We start from the raw sequence: 12,710 nt of genomic DNA on the forward strand, positions 1-12,710 counted from the left end.
CCAAAGTACAGCCACATCCCCTCTGATCCTTTTGGATTCTCACAGTGTAATATTGAACCCAACCTTTGAAACTGGGTTATCAGATGTTATCATCAGTGTATCTTCCAGGATTTTAAACTCTGCTGGCTTGCCTTGCTTTATAAATATCATAGCCAATTGGAAATGGGTTGGATCTTCCTAGCAGAGACCAGGTCTTGAAGCCCATTGTATTCTCTGACCATTGCTCCACACTTCCAGAAAGAGGACTCGGGCTGCTCACAGGCTGGGATAGCTCCCTCACCGCTCACCTTCATTTTCTCTGGAGCTGCCCCAAGGACACAGGAAGTCAGGAAGTGTTTTGCTCAAGACCATGCTGGTCTCACCCTCACAGAGGATAACATCTTTAGTATCCCCACCTTCTTAATGCCCTCTCAGGTTTTCAGCAGGAAGGTCATGCTATGATTTATCTCTTTACCCTCAGGGTCAGTCTCATGTTATGAGATTGTGGAGGTCGGAGTACCTGGGCTTAAACACCTTGGCAACGGGAGGAGATGGATATGTTTGGTCTTCAAGCAAGCTTCATAAGCAAATTCTTCACCTTAGTCTCCTGTTGGCTGTCCTAGTAGCTCCTTGTGCTTGGAATAGTGTTAGGTGATATTCTCCCTCCAAAGGACCAATCTTCTAGGGCCTCCCTGGCCTTAGAATTCTGCCTGAGTGCAGGATTACTGGGCATTGCTTTATTGGCAGCCCTTTCTGGTGATTTCATCTGCAATTTATGAGCTAGAAAAAATGTCCTGCTTCTCTTCTCCCTGCCCCCAAATCACTCACTGCCTCTGCCCAAAGCCGGGTCTTCTGGGCTTTCTCCAACCATCACTCCATTCCACTTTATCTGATCATAGTAGCTGATAGATGAGTGAGACTCAGCCAGAGCTAATGGATTCCATGAGATCATGAGTGAGTGGGTGACTCAGCTACACTTCACTGAGACAATGGAAATCCAAGTTACAAGAAATGGATTTTTTTCTGTTTCTTAAAATAGTTACTGAATTCCCCCTGGGTTTTAATTCCCTCCCAGCCCAACTAACGGCTTCATGACTCCCCATTCAACATTAGAGTCTGTGGTCTCCAGGGCATGGCCTCACAGTGGGGCTTCACTCTATGTCTCAGCACTTTCTGCTTGTACCTTGTCTCCAGAGCACTCCAATTCAAATACCTTGGAACAGGAGCAAAAAAATTCCACCCCAGCCTCACAAGCGCTGATATTGGGGGCGTGCACCATGAGCTCAAGTTACTAGCAGAGTTATTATTGCATCTGCAACCTGACTCCAAGCCTGTAGCTGATGGGGAATGAATAGTTTCCTACATGAATTAAGCCTTGGCAACTAGAGTTATAGGGTTAAAGCCCTTTCATCTTCTTAAGAAGCCACTGAGCTCTTCCTGATAAGGGCAAGCCATAGATATTCAAGTTGTAGGATCTAAAGTTCGAAGGTCTTAAGGGACCTTCTTATCATCTCCTTCATCTTAAAATGAGGTCACTGAAACCCAGAGAGGCTGAACCAAGCCTTCTACCCTAACTTCAAGGCACCATTTATTACTCCAAGACACTTTTCTGCATATTACAGAACAAACATGCCTTGAATTAGGACTTTTATTTGACAACATTCTATGTGCCTGTCTCAATGTTAAGTGCTGGAGAAATGTTGCTTGGGGACCTCAAATTGCCGACAGCCTATGCCAACAAGAATGATGTAGTGTATGAGGAAGGCCTTGCGTTCTGATCCAGTCTTGGGCTTGTGAAATGACCAGCTCCCTATCCGGTGGAAATGCCTTTATAATGCCTTTCTCAGAAACGCCCACAGAGCTGAGCAGACAGGGCCTCTGCTTTGGGCTCTGGGCCTCAGGCGACCCTACACTTTGGAGAGTCTTCCTTGAAATGTCTCAGGTATTCTTTTGGTGCTTGATAAGGGCTTGGTCTGGCAGTGCCATCCAGGGGGGCTCTAGTCCCTGTTTCTCACCTTTGAGGTGTTCTCTAATCCCCTGTCACCTGGGTGGTGGACCAGATTCCTTCAGGAGGAGGAGCTCAGGAACTCATCCTGCTTGTGGGTTGTCCTGATTCAGGTGTGTTGGACTGGTGAGCAGATCTTTCCCATTGCTGGTTCTGTATTTATTCCTGAGGATGACATGCTGGACAGCGAGAAGGCTGCTTGATATGTTGATATTGGATGGATCAAATAAGTTACACAGACAGGCCTCCAAAAACAAAACAAGACAAACCTCCCTTGGTCCTTCATATCCTGGGGAGGCCTTACATGTACCACTTTCCTCTGACGAGGGTCCTCTACAGAAATTGCATTTCCACCTTTATCTGCTGAAGCTTGTACAGCTCGTACCTCTCTATAGATTTCCCTCAGTTTTCCCTCTAGAGACTAGAGGCAGGCTCTAGGAACTTTCACTTGCCGTAGAAGTTAATCTTCTTGCCCAGCCTGACTCAGTGAGGAGCTTATGCAAAGAAATTTGTATTTTCCTGTAAATCACACCTTCCTCACAACACTGTAACCACCTACAAATATGGAGGAAAGGGAGTTTGAGGAACTGGGGGGAGGTATGGAAAGACTCTTATCAGGAGGGACTCTTGTGGTTTCACCTTTTACTTTGAGGGAACTGATATTTCTTTTTTTCTTTTTTTGAGATCAAGTCTCACTCTGTTGCCCAGGCTGGAGTGCAGTGGCATGATCCTGGCTCGCTGCAACCTCCACCTCCTGGGTTCAAGCGATTCTCCTGCCTCAGCCTCCCAAGTAGCTGGGATTACAGGTGCCCACCACCATGCCTGGCTAATTTTTATATTTTTAGTAGAGATGGGGTTTCACCATGTTGGCCAGGCTGATCTTGAACTTCTGACCTCAGGCAGTCCGCCTACCTCAGCCTCCCAAAGTGCTGGGATTATAGGCGTGAACCGCCGTGCCTGGCCCGGGAACTGATATTTCTAATAGAATTCTAAATTCTTCAGGGATGGATTCCACACTCAGGCACCACAAATTATAAAGCAGATGGGGGAAGAAAACACACTCTGGTTTTCCTGTGGGGTTGTGAGAGGGTGCAGTGTCTGGAGATGTGCTTGTTTAGCAGAGACAAGCCAACTCAGTTGGCTGGGAAGGAAAGCGTCAAAAGGAGGCCATCACACAAATGTGTAGCCATGGAAAGCTAGCTGCTTTTAAGAGTTTAGGCAGAGATTGTAGGATGAGGACAGATTGAAAGCTTTCTGCCTAAGTTCAATGATAGTGCTATTTTAATATTAGATCTCTATGTGATCATTAGTCATCTTCAACAAAGCTAATGAGAAAAATGAGTAGAGAACAATAAATGGTTATTTAAAAGGAGTGAATTAGTATAAATCAGGTCTGAGTTTATTTCATATGGTGCATCATAGGTATTCAATAAATGCCAGTTGAATGAATGAACACTGTTGTTTTGGTTTGCCTGAGTTGTCCTCTTTTAACTATCCATTGATTCATTCAGTAGTATTGTGGGGCTTTTATTATTGTCAGAGATTTGTGGGCATTGAGTTGAAAAGACACAGTCCTTGCCCTTAAGGATTGTATAGCTACATGCACACATTAGCATGTAAACAAATAAGATTAATGTGATCATGGGGGGGGATATTTAAGAGGGAGTGTTTCAGTCTGCTCAGGAATTAGCAAGGAGGAATTCACTGAGAGGGCAGATTTTGATTTGAAATAGGGAAGGAATTTCTGGTTGTTAATTTTATAAGAGCACCACGTTCTAGACAGAGGCAGAAGCAAGAGCAAAGACAAAAAAGCATGAAAACAATGAGTGATATGTATCAAGACAAAAAAATTCCTATTCCTTAACCCAATTTTTCTTTTCTTAAACTATGTCCTAAAAAATCACTTAGAAATGTGAACTAAGATTTATGTGCAAAAATATCAATCACAGTATTATTTATAATTGGAAATATTATAACCTGAAAAAGCTCAATAATAGGGAATGCTTGGTAAAAGTGATATATATCCATATCATATTATGAAGCAACACACAAAAATAGGTTAGGAACGATGTTTGTTGTGGGAAACAGCTTATGATAAAATATTGACTAGAAAAAGTAAGTCTCAAAGTTCAGAGTGATATAATCTACATTCCCAGCAGCATATGAATGTCCATGTAATTGAATCCTCACCAACAATAAATATTACCATTTTTCTAAATTTTTATTACTTTGATTTGTGAGATTGTTGTCTTGATCTAAATTGCATTTCTGTGATTATTGGATAGTTGAATATTTTTACGAGTTTCTCTGTTTTTTATTTCCTCTTTGTGAATTACATATTACCATTCTTCTATTGTCTACTAAGATATTAGAGTGTTACCACCTTAAAAAACAAACTAGAGATAAAATATATAAACCAATGTTGATGGACATTAGGCAACGAAGGGCAGTGATTCCTGAGAGATAAGCCCTTAAATTCCCCCAGCTCATTGTCTTAGAGAGTTTCTAGATTGCAGTGCAGGGACAATGAACCGACTTGCAGCCCAGCAGACTCCCTGAGTTAAAGAAACAGTTGGGAGACAGAGCTGAAGGCCTGGAGAAACCAAGGTGCATAGCATTTGTAGGACAGAGTACTAGAAAGAAAGCTGCACAGAAGGAAAACTCTGGAGATCTTCAGGTATTACCCTCAGGTATTTAGCTGGATATGCAGGTGTGCTTATAGGGAAATTAGCCAAAGCCAAGGAAAGACCACCTGCAGGAAATGGAGGGAACAATATCTGACACACACACAGGACTGGAAGTAGTACTTGGTTCTGAAAGACAGACTGGAAAACCTCATGACTCGTGGGACATTGGATAAAGTACACAGGATTTTTCCTCAGTAGGGAGGAATAAAGTCATCCCTCGATATTCATAGAGGATAGGTTACAAGACCTCTTGTAGATACCAAAATCTGTGGAGGCCCAAGTCCTTCATATAAAATACTGCAATAGTCGCATATAACTTATGCACTTCCTCCTGTATACTTTTAAATCTTTAAATTACTTATAATACCTACAAATGTAAATGCTGTGTAAATAAGTCGTTAGACTCTATTGTTTAGGGAATAATGACAAGGAAAAATCTGTTCATATTCAGCACAGATGCAATTTTTAAAAATATATTTAATCCACAGTTGGTTGAATCCATGTGTGTGGAACCCACGAATACAAAGAGCTGACTGTTGTTACCTCTAGACTGAGCGTTAGCTGTAGACCAGGGCTCTGGTCCTGCCAAACAAATATTAAAAGCAAGACCTTGAATCATAAAACTACTTCCAAGTAAATTAGCTGCATCCCAAGTCAAAGCCTCAGAATATTTATTGGAACACAAAAATATTCAGTACTAAGTGAGGTAAAATCACAATGTGTAGAATCCAAGAAGAAATTATCAGGCATGCAAAGGAACAAGAAAGTACTACCCATGAGGAGGAGATAATTTATTCAATCAAAACCAGAACTGAGATAGATGTTATACTTATTAGGCAAGAACATTAAAGAGCTATTCTAACGATATTTCACATGTTCAAAAATTAAGTAATGACACAGAAGATATAAGAAAAACCCAAATTGAACCTCTGGAGATGAAATCTACAGTGTATAGGAGATAAATACACTGGATTGAATTCAAGAAAATTAGATGTGGCAGAAGAGAAGATTAGTTTGAAAATACAGAAACAGAACATTTCCAACATGAAACACACAGAGAAGAGATTTGAGAAGAAGAGAGCACTAGTGAACTATGGGACAACTTCAAGCAGCCCAATACATATAATTTGAGCCACTGGGGAGAGGAGAAATAGGTAGGGACAGAAAAAAATATTTGAGGAAATAAAGGCTTAAATCTCTGAGATACAATAAAAATGATAGGGACACAGGAAACCATGTGCATAAGAAACATGAAAAAAATGACTCCAAGGAAAATCATAATTAAACTTCTCAAAACCAGCCAGGTGTGGTGGCTTATGCTTGTAATCCCAGCACTTTGGGAGGCTGAGTTGGGCAGATTGCCTGAGCTCAGGAGTTCGAGACCACACTGGGCAACATGGTGAAACCCCCCTCTCTATTAAAAATACAAAAATTAGCTGGGCATGGTGGCTCATGCCTGTAATCCCAGCTACTCAGGAGGCTGAGGCAGGAGAATTGCTTGAACCAGGTGGGTGAATGAATGTTGCAGTGAGCCGAGATCACACCACTGCACTCCAGCCTGGGCGACTGAGCAAGACTCTGTCTCCACAAAAACAAAAACAAACAAAAAACTCAAAACCAATGACAAAAAAAAAAAAAAAATCTTCAAAGCACCCAGGAAAGGAAAAAAGATGCATTATGTACACAGAAACAAAAATAAGAATCTAACAGATTTCTTGTTGGAAACAATGCAAGGGAAAAAACAATGGTGCAGCATTTTTAAAGTATGGAATTCTGTACTCAATGAAAATAGCTTTTAAAACTGCTGATGAAATAAAGACTTTTCGGACATACAAAAACTAAAAGACATCATCAACAGCAGACTCTCACGCCAAGAAATATTAAAAGAAAACTTCAGGCAGAAGGAAAATGATACGAGTGGAAAGATGTATCTATTCAAAAGACCAAGGAGCACTAGAAATGGTAACATGAGTAAATATATTTGATTTTAGATTATTATTTTAGTCTCTTTAAAAATAGCTAAGTATTTAAATAAAGGTAATCTCAATGTAGTCTGGAGTTTATATTTTTTGTAAAGTTAAAATATATGACAACAAGAGCACAAAGATCAGGAAGAGAGAAATAAAAGTATTCTATTGTAAGTGTCTTATGTATTAAATGGTATATTAACAATTAAATGTAGACTATGATAATTTGAAAATGTACACTAAAGCAACCACTAAAACAGTTAAGAGTTACGGCTAATGAGTTGACAAGAAGGTAAATTGTTATAAAAACATTCAATTCATCCAAAAGAAGCCAGGAAAGAGAAAAAGGTAGTTAAAGGACAGGTGTCACAAACAGACAAAAAATTAACAGGAATGTAGACTTAAACCTAACCATTAACATAACTCCTGAGTGGAGTTCCTCTCCACTCAGATGTCAATGTTGCATACTCTATGGAAGGGTAAATATATAATCATATCGATAAACCAGTTACTCAATTCTGCTGCATATAGGAACCACAATTCACAATTGCAAAAATATAGAACCAGCCCAAATGCCCACCAATCAACAAATGGATAAAGAAATTGTGGTATAAGTATACCGTGGGATACCACTTAGCCATAAAAAGAAACGAAATAGTGGCATTCACAACAACCTAGATGAAATTGGTGACTATTATTCTAAGTGAAGTAACTCAAGAATAAAAAACCAAACATCGTATGTTCTCACTCGTAAGTGGGAGCCAAGCTGTGAGTGTGCAAAGTCATAAGAATGTTAAAATGGACTTTGGAGACTTGGGGAAAGGGTGGGAGGAGTGTAAGGGATAAAAGACTACACATTGGGTACAGTGTGCAGTGCTCAGGTGATGGTGCACCAAAATCTCAGAAATCACCATTAAAGAACTTATTCATGTAATCATCACCTGTTCTCCAAAAACCTATTGAAATAAAAAAATTAAAATTGTGCTGCATATAAGAAACACGCTTAAAATTTTTTATTGATATATAATAATTATACATGTTTATAGAGCACATGTGATATTTTGATACATTCACACAATGTGTAATGATAAAATCAGAGTGTTTAGGATATCCATCACCTTGGACAGTTATCATTTCTTTGTGTTGGGAATATTTCAAATCTTCTAGTTATTTTGAAATAGATATCGTTGTTACCTATCATCACTTCACTATGCTATTGAACACTGGAACCTATTCCTTCTATCTAACTGTGTTTGTACCCACATTAACCGATTTCTCTTCTCCCTTCCCCACTCCCAGTCTCTGGTAACTATCATTCGACTTTCATCCCCATGAGATCAACTTTTTAGCTCAGACATGTGACTGAGAAAAATGTGAGTGGTAGTTGTCTTTCTGTGTCTCGCTTATTTCACTTAACATAATGACCTTCAGATCCATCCATGTTGCTGCAAATGACAGGATTTCATTCTTGTTTAATGGTGGACTAGTATTCCATTGTGGATATAGACCACATTTAAAAAATCCATTTATCTGTTGATAAACACTTAGGTTGATACCATATCTTGGCTATTGCGAAGTGCTGCAATAAACATGGGAAGCAGGTATCTCTTTAATATACTGATTTCCTTTCTTTTGGTTAAATATTCAATAGTGTGATTACTGGATTGCATGATAGTTCTATTTTTAGTTTTTTTCAAAACCTCCATATTGTTTTCTATAATGGCTGTATAAATTTACATTCTGACTAACAGGGTATACGAGTTCCCTTTTCTCCACATCCTTGCCAGCATCTGTTATTTTTTTGTCTTTTTGATAACAGCCATTCTAACTAAAGTAAGATGATATCTCATTGTGGTTTTGATTTGTGTTTTCTTGGTGATTCGTGATAGTGAGCATTTTTTCATATATCTGTTGGCCACCTGTATGTCTTCTTTTGAGAAATATCTATTTAGATGCTTTGCCCACTTTATTATTATCATTTTCTCCATTTAAGCTGTTGGCATTCATCAATACTCTCAGGTGTCTCTACCAACATAGGCTTCATCAGAAACCTTTGTCTACTTTTTAATGGAATTATATGTTTTATTGCTATTGAATTGGGTTCCTTGTGTATTCTGGTTATTAGTCCCCCACCAGAGAGTCTGCAAATATTTTTTTTTCATTCAGCAGGTTGTCTCTTCATTCTGCTGATTGTTTCCTTTTCTGTGCAGAAGCTTTTTAGTTTAATGTAGTCCCATTTGTCTGTGTTTTTGTTGCCTGTGCTTTTGAGATCTTAGCCATAAAATTTTTAACTAGACCAACGTTCTGAAGAATTTCTCCAGTGTTTTCTTCTAGTAGTTTCATAGTTTTGGGTTTTATATTTAAGTCTTTAATCCATTCTGTGTTGATTTTTGTATGTGCCGAGAGATAGGGGTCTAGTTTCATTCTTCTGCATGTGGATATCCAGTTTTCCCATCATCATTTATTGAAGAGGCTGTCCTTTCCCCAAAGCATGTTGTTGGTGCTTTTTTCAAAAATCAATTGGCTACAAATAGGTGAATATCTTTCTGGGTTTTCTGTTCTGCTCTGCTGGTCTGTATGTCTGTTTCTATGATAGTACCATGCTGATTTGGTTGCTATAGCTTTGTATTATATTTTGAAGGCAGGTAGTGTAATGCCTCCAGCTTTGTTCATTTTGCTTAGGATTGCTTTGGCTATTTTGGGTGTTTTGTGGTTTCATATGAATTTTGGAGGTTTTTCTCTATTTCTGTGAAGGATGTCATTGGTATTTTGATGGGGGTTGCATTGAATCTGTAGATTGCTTTAGAGTAGTATAGTCTCAAGATTAATTTTAACAATATCAATTCTTTCAATCCATGAGCATGGGTGTCTTTCCATTTGTTTCTGTCCTTTTCAATTTCTTCATCAGTGTTTTGTAGTTTTCCTTCTAGAGGTCTTTCACCTCTTGGTTAAATTTATTTCTAGGCATTTTGTTATTTTTTGTAGCTATTGTAAATGGGATTGCTTTTTTGATTTATTTTTCAGCTAGTTTCTTATTAGTGATAGAAATACTACTGATATTTGTTGATTTTGTATCCTGCGACTTTACTGAATTCAGTGATCAGTTCTAAGAGTTTTTTTGTGTAGTCTTGGTTTTTCTAAATATAAGATCACGTTATATAAAAAGAGAGACAATTTGACTTTCTGTTTTCCAATTTAAGTGCCTTTTATTTCTTTCTCTTGCTAGAGATTGTTCTGGCTAGAACTTTAGTACTATGTTGAGTATGAATAGTGATAGTGGGCATTGTTGTCTTGTTCCAGTTCTCAGAGGAAATTCTCTCAGCTTTTCTCCATTTATTATGATACTAGCTGGGTTTGTCACATGTGGCTTTTATTATGTTTCTTATGTTTTATTACGTTTCTTATGTTTTATTACGTTTCTTATGTTTTATTATATTTCTACTATGCCTAATTTGTTAAGAGTTTTTTATCATGAAGGAATGTTCAATTTTATGAAATGCCTTTTCTACATCTTTTGGGAAGACTGTATGGTTTTTATCTTCCATTCTGTTTATATGATATGTCACAGTTATTGATTTGTGTATGTTGAACCATCCTTGCACTCCTGGGTTAAATCCCCCTTGATCATGGTATATTATCTTTTTGATGTGTTGTTGGTTTGCTAGTATTTTGTTTGCTATATTTTGTTGAGGACTTTTGCATCTATGTTCATTAGGGATATTGATCTATAGGTTTCTTTTTTTGTTGTATCCTTGTTTCGTTTCAGTATTAGGGTAATGTTGGTTTTGTAGAATGAGTTAGGAAGAATTCCCTCCTCTTTAATTTTTTGGAATAATTCTAGAAAAATCGGTGTTAGTACTTCCTTATAAGTTTGGTAGAATTCATCAGTAAAGTCATCTGGTCCTGAGTTTTTGTTGCTGCTGTTGTTGTTAGGGGACTTTTTATTACTCATTCAATCTTGTACTCATTATTATTCTGTTCAGATTTCCTATTTCTTCCTGGTTCAATCTTGGTAGATTGTATGTATCCAGGGATTCATCATTTTCCTCTAGGTTTTCTGATTTGCTAGCATATAGTTGTTCATAATAGCATCTAATTATTCTTTGTATTTCTGTGGTATCAGGAGTAATACCTCCTGTGTCATTTCTGATTTTATTTATTTGGGTCTTCTCTCTTTTTTGTTAGTCAGTTAGCAGTTTATTGATTTTATTTATTTTTTAAAAACTTCATTTCATTGATCCTTTGTATTTTTTTAGTCTCAATTTCATTTAGTTCTGCTCTGATCTTTATTATTCCTTTCTACTAATTTTGGGTTTGGTTTGTTCTTGCTTTTCTAGTTCCTTGAGGTGCATCACTAAATTGTTTATTTGAAATTTTCTACTTTTTTGACATAGGCATTTTTTTGCTATAAACTTCCCTCTTAGCACCACTTTTACTGTATTCCACAGATTTTGGTATGTTGTAATTTTACTTTCATTTATTTCAAGAATTTTTAAATTTCCTTCTCAATGTCTTCCTTGACTCAATGGCCATTCAAGAGCATGTTGTTTAATTTCACATATTTCCATATTTCCTTTTATTATTGAGTTCTAGTTTTATTCCACTGTGATCTGAAAAGATACTTGATAGGATTTTGATGCTTAAAATTTACTGAGATTAATTTTGTGGCCTAACATGTGGTCTGTCCTGGGGAATGTTCCATGTGCTGATGAGAGGAATGTGTATTCTGTAGCTGTTTGGTGAAATGTTCTGTAAATGTTAGGTCTACGTGTTCTAAGGTGCAGTCTAAATCTAGTGTTTTTTTGCTGATTTTCTGTCTAGATTGTCTGTCCAATGCTGAAAGTGGGGTGTTGAATTCCCCAACTATTATTGAATTGGAGTCTATCTCTCCAGTAAGGTCAATGGTGGGTAGAGCGGGTTAATCTCCAAGTTCCCTGGTTGTGCTAGCACGGGGAATGATGCCAGGTGAGGCAGACCTGTCCTGAAGCCTGCTGATGGTGCACATAAGCACCCAAACTGGCAAGCAATATTGATGTGTAGGTCCCTAGATGGTGTGGTCATGGTGGTGGCAGTGGTGAGGACAGGCTTGTCTCCAGGCCCCAGGAAGGCTCCTAGACAGACCAGACTCCAAGCCTGCTGAAAGCACATGCATGTGCAGAGTGTCTGTGTCTGGGGATGCAAGGTTGCTGTCAGTGGCAGCAGCCCAGTCAGGTGGCTCTCAGGTTCCGGGGAGTGCATGCTTCAGCTCCCTTTGTCCTGGAGAAAGCTTCCCTGGTGCACTGCACTGCCATTCACTAGGGTGTAGAACACCGCGTGGGCTAGAGTGCTGGGGACCTGGCTGCAATGCTGGGTCCAGCCAGCCTACTTGGTGGACATGAGGAAATATCAGTGGGGCTCCATGGATGTGGAAATTCAGGGGCTGTTGGGCCCCAGGGCAGGATATCATCTGGTGGGGCCTGGGCTCTTAAAATGGCTGTGTGCTGCAGCTGCTTGGGTCTGGGGAGTGTGTGGGATCCAGCCTGAACTACATCTCTGGAACAATGTCATGGTATGAACTCTAGGCAGCTTCATATACTAGTTTCAGGGCCCATGAGGGCTGAGGGGCTCTCCTGTGGCTAGGATTGCAGGAGTCTGTGGGAATGTGGAGTCCTGGGGATCCTTTGCTCACCTTTTCCCTGCATTGCGGAGTTTCTTCTGACACAGAGCTGTTCTTAATCCTGGCCAGGCCAGATGCTTAGCTTCCCTCTCCTTCTATGCCTCAGAGATTCCCTGGGTGCCTCCAGGTAGCCATCTTGAAGTCTCTCCACTCAGAGCTGTGTATAAACACATTTTAAATATAAAGACTCGAGTGGGTTAAAAGTAAAAGGATGAAAAAGATATACCAAGCTAATGATAATCAAAAGAAAGCTAGGAAGCTTTTTCTAATATCAAATAAAGTAGCTTTCAGAGCATAGAATATTGCCAGGTATAAAAAGGTAATTCTGTAATAGTAAAGGGTCAGTTTATTAGGAACAAATAAAAGTCCTAAATGTTTACCTAATAACAGAGCTTCAAAATAATTGATGTAAAAAC

The 12,710-nt window shown here is 38.9% G+C and overlaps 1 protein-coding gene and 1 non-coding gene across 3 annotated transcripts in view; one reads left to right on the plus strand and one right to left on the minus strand.

Moving 5' to 3' along the window:
• Nucleotides 1–12,710, plus strand: part of AGBL1 (AGBL carboxypeptidase 1) — a 948,924-nt gene that overhangs the window by 84,523 nt on the left and 851,691 nt on the right. The window lies entirely within an intron of this gene.
• Nucleotides 8,617–8,689, minus strand: LOC115930942 (small nucleolar RNA SNORD74). The gene has a single exon (XR_004067525.1). It is a non-coding gene; the product is annotated as a small nucleolar RNA SNORD74 (small nucleolar RNA).

Source organism: Gorilla gorilla, chromosome 16 (assembly GCF_029281585.2).
Source record: "Gorilla gorilla gorilla isolate KB3781 chromosome 16, NHGRI_mGorGor1-v2.1_pri, whole genome shotgun sequence".
Taxonomy (NCBI): Eukaryota; Metazoa; Chordata; class Mammalia; order Primates; family Hominidae; genus Gorilla; species Gorilla gorilla.